Raw genomic sequence first — 5150 nt, forward strand, 5'->3', positions numbered from 1 at the left:
ATAGAAAACCTTCTCATTGTGTCACCAAAATGTGAACGAGTTTTTAGAAAAAATAACCAACATGAAAAAGATAAATATCTTCAAAAATGAGTAGTGAGAAATGAGTTTTTTGGCAAAAAAAACATTTTTCATTTTTCGAGGGCCCAAAATGAGTTTATTGTGAAGGACCTACCATATATTTGTTGCAAAATTGGATCAAATCATTTTTATAAAATACTAGGCCATATTTAATGCACAATTGACCAAATGGTTGGGTGTCAAAAGCTTTGTTCCACCTCTGCTGAAAAAGACAAATTTCCGCCGATTTAGTAGGAAACGTGTCAAATTTGAACTGCAAATGCCTCATAGTTTGCTCTTTATTTTTTTCAAAAATTTCTAGGTACATAAGTATCTATTTAATCAGAGAAACACCAAAAAAAAAATCCAAGATTCAACCACTAGCTAGGAACAGGCATACCCGCCGTTTTGACCGCATTTTGAAACGTGCATAAAAAATTAAAAAAAATCAAAAAATTGGAAAACATTCGCATTGTGTCATTATATGTGACCAAGTTACCAGAAAAAATAATAAACTTGTAATACGATCATTATTTTAAAAAAGTATTCTCAGAAATGAGCTATCATGTCTGAAGATTTATGGCTTTCAAGCCAAATGATCAATCTTATGGCCACATTCATGGCATAGTTTGTTCAAATGACCTCATATCGTGCACAAGGGTGCATCCTGGAATGAAAAACAATGTTGCCTAAGGAAGTTTTCATTTCTTTGGACGAAAAATTCATTTTCCATTTTTTGCAAAGGACCGATAATATATTTATTGCAAAATTGTACCAAATCAATTTATAAAATACTAGGCCATATATATTTAGTCAAAGAAACACCAAAAAATTGTACCAAAAAACATTTCTAGGTACATAAGTATATATTTAGTCAAAGAAACACCAAAAAATTACAAGATTCAACCACTAGCTAGGAACGGTAATTCCCGCCGTTTTGACCGCATTTTGAAACGGGCATACAAAATTCAAAAAAAAATCAAAAAATTGGAAAACCTCCGCATTGTGTCATTATATGTGACCAAGTTTCCAGAAAAGATAATAAACTTGTAATACGGTAATTATTTTAAAAAAGTGTTCTCAGAAATGAGCTATCATGTGTGAAGATTCATGGCTTTCAAGCCAAATGATCAATCTTATGGCCACATTCATGGCATAATTTGTTCAAATGACCTCATATCGTGCACAAGGGTGCATCTTGGAATGACAAACAATGTTGCCTAAGGAAGTTTTCATTTTCTTTGGATGAAAAATTCATTTTCCATTTTGTCGAGTGCCCAAAATGAGTTTTTTTGTGAAGGACCTACCATATATTTGTTGCAAAATTGGACCAAATCAATTCTATAAAATACTAGGCCATATATAATGCACAATTGACAAATAATTTGGGTGTCAAAAGTTTCGATCCACCTCGTGAAAAAGACAAATTCCCGCCGATTCAGCTGGAAGCGGGTCAAATTTGAATTGCAGCTCCCTCGTAGTTTGCTCTTTATTTTTTCCAAAAATCATTTCTAGGTACGTAAGTATCTATTTAAACAGAGAAATACCAAAAAAAAATTACAAGATTCACCACTAGCTTGGAACGGTCATTCCCGCCGTTTGACCGCATTTTGAGACGGGCATAAAAAATTAAAAAAAATCAAAAAATTGGAAAACCTCTGCATTGTGTCATTATATGTGACCAAGTTTCCAGAAAAAATAATAAACTTGTAATACGGTAATTATTTTAAAAAAGTGTTGTCAGAAATGAGCTATCATGTGTGAAGATTCATGGCTTTCAAGCCAAATAATCAATCTTATGGCCACATTCATGGCATAGTATGTTCAAATGACCTCATATCGTGCACAAGGGTGCATCTTCGAATGACAAACAATGTTGCCTAAGGAAGTTTTCATTTTCTTTGGACGAAAAATTCATTTTCCATTTTTTCGAGTGCCCAAAATGAGATTTTTTTTCGGAAGGACCTACCATATATTTGTTTTAAAATTGGACCAAATCAATTTTATAAAATACTAGGCCATATATAATGCACAATTTACAAAATGGTTGGGTGTCAAAAGTTTTGATCCACCTCTCGTGAAAAAGACAAATTCCTGCCGATTTAGTTGGAAGCGGGTCAAATTTGAACTACAGCTCCCTCGTAGTTTGCTCTTTATTTTTTCCAAAAATCATTTCTAGGTACATAAGTATATATTTAATCAGAGAAACACCAAAAAATTACAAGATTCAACCACTAGCTAGGAACGGTAATTCCCGCCGTTTTGACCGCATTTTGAAACGGGCATAAAAAATTCAAAAAAAATCAAAAAATTGGAAAACCTCCGCATTGTGTCATTATATGTGACCAAGTTTCCAGAAAAAAATGATAAACTTGTAATACAATAATATTTTAAGAAAGTGTTCTCAGAAATGAGCTATCATGTGTGAAGATTCATGGCTTTCAAGCCAAATGATCAATCTTATGGCCACATTCTTGGCATAATTTGTTCAAATGACCTCATATCATGCACAAGGGTGCATCTTGGAATGACAACCAATGTTGCCTAAGGAAGTTTTCATTTTCTTTGGATGAAAAATTCATTTTCCATTTTTTCGAGTGCCCAAAATGAGTTTTTTTGTGAAGGACCTACCATATATTTGTTGCACAATTGGACCAAATCAATTTTATGAAATACTAGGCCATATATAATGCACAATTGACAAAATGTTTGGGTGTCAAAAGTTTCGATCCACCTGTCATGAAAAAGGCAAATTCCCGCCAATTTAGTTGGAAGCGGGTCAAATTTGAACTGCAGCTCCGTCGTAGTTTGCTCTTTATTTTTTCCAAAAATCATTTCTAGGTACATAAGTATCCATTTAATCAGAGAAACACCAAAAAATTTACAAGATTCAACCACTAGCTAGGAACGGTTATTCCCGCCGTTTTGACCGCTTTTTGAAACGGGCATAAAAAATTCAAAAAAAATCAAAAAATTGGAAAACCTCTGCATTGTGTCATTATATGTTACCAAGTTTCTAGAAAAAAACAATAAACTTGTAATACGGTAATTATTTTTAAAAAGTGTTGTCAGAAATGAGCTATCATGTGTGAAGATTCATGGCTTTCAAGCCAAATGATCAATCTTATGGCCACATTCATGGCATAGTTTGTTCAAATGACCTCATATTGTGCACAAGGGTGCATCTTGGAATGACAAACAATGTTGCCTAAGGAAGTTTTCATTTTCTTTGGACGAAAAATTCATTTTCCATTTTTTCGAGTGCCCAAAATGAGTTTTTTTGTGAAGGACCTACCATATATTTGTTGCAAAATTGGACCTAATCAATTTTATAAAATACTAGGCCATATATAATGCACAATTGACAAAATGGTTGTGTGTCAAAAGTTTTGGTCCACCTCTGGTGAAAAAGACAAATTCCCGCCGATTTAGTTGGAAGCGGGTCAAATTTGAACTGCAATTGCCTCATAGTTTGCTCTTTATTTTTTACAAAAATCATTTCTGGGTACATAAGTACCTATTTAATCAGAAATACATGGTTTGGTGGCGATACATCAAAGTTTGGACGGTGGCCGAGGGCCCCAACTGTAGAGCGCGTAAGCTCGCATGCCCGTCGCGTGGTCACTGCGTGACCGTGGTGTTGCCATGCGTTCTGGGTGGACTGAGAATGTCTAGTGGGTTGGGCACTACGTAGGTAGGTGCTAGGAAGAAAATTATAACATAAGATTCTCATGAGGAGACCGAACTATGCTCAAACATGAATTAGCAACCAAGTGTTTGATTAGCGGTACGGGAAATGCACATGGCCAATGGGCGTGAGTTTTGGGTGAGGATGATCATATAGTAAGAAGAATGTCTTCACAAATTTTTAGGGAAATCAAGAATATATAAATAACACTTCCTTCACAAAGTGCTGCTCTGGACAGAATAGGAAAATGAATATTGTTGAATTATTTTTGAACTAGGCAAGGAAGTTTTTTTACATATTTGATGAAGATATGATCCAAACAATTTATGAGAATTTTTTGGGAATTTTTGGAATAACAGAAATATAGGTTGCTTCACAACATAGGGCAAAAATTGACACATGGACATGACACATAGGCAAGACTGATGAGATGGCGCCTAGTCATCACAACCCACCACAATTACAAGGCTATGGCCATCTATATTGGTCGTTAACAACTAGGGATAAGGCAGTGGGCCAGCGATGTTTGCTTTATGACCATTTCGTGTAAGGAAATTACGACCTTTCTGACCAAAATGGTCGCAATGGTTTAGGGTTTGGAGCCCCCCGAACAGCTTTTGACCAATTGGTGTCAAATGGTCAAAGATATATGACCAATTCTTCTAGGGTCACTGACAGAAGGTCACTATTTGACATATTTCTTGTAGTGATTGGATCAGTGATGGATAATTATGTCGGATGCGATTCCTCATATAATAGTTATAACATAGGGTGACACAGAACTAGCTCCAATTCATCAATGTAATGTAGGCATGTATTCCGAATATAGTCATACGTGCTTATGGAAAAGAACTTGCATGCCATCTTTTGTCCTACCCTCCCGTGGCAGCGGGGTCCTAGTGGAAACTAAGGGATATTAAGGCCTCCTTTTAATAGAGTACCAGACCAAAGCATTAACACATATTGAATACATGAACTCCTCGAACTATGGTCATCACCGAGAAGTATCCCGATTATTGACACTTCGGGGTTGTCGGATCATAACACATAATAGGTCACTATAGACTTGCAAGATAGGATCAAGAACTCACATATATTCATGAAAACATAATAGGTTCAGATCTGAAATCATGGCACTCGGGCCCTAGTGACAAGCATTAAGCATAGCAAAGTCATCGCAACATCAATCTCAGAACATAGTGGATACTAGGGATCAAACCCTAACAAAACTAACTTGATTACATGGTAAATCTCATCCAACCCATCACCGTCCAGCAAGCCTACGATGGAATTACTCACGCACGGCGGTGAGAATCATGAAATTGGTGATGGAGGATGGTTGACGATGACGACGGTGACGAATCCCCCTCTCTGGAGCCCCGAACGGACTCCAGATCAGCCCTCC

The sequence above is a fragment of the Triticum dicoccoides genome, chromosome 5B, assembly GCF_002162155.2.
Source record: "Triticum dicoccoides isolate Atlit2015 ecotype Zavitan chromosome 5B, WEW_v2.0, whole genome shotgun sequence".
Classification (NCBI taxonomy): domain Eukaryota; kingdom Viridiplantae; phylum Streptophyta; class Magnoliopsida; order Poales; family Poaceae; genus Triticum; species Triticum dicoccoides.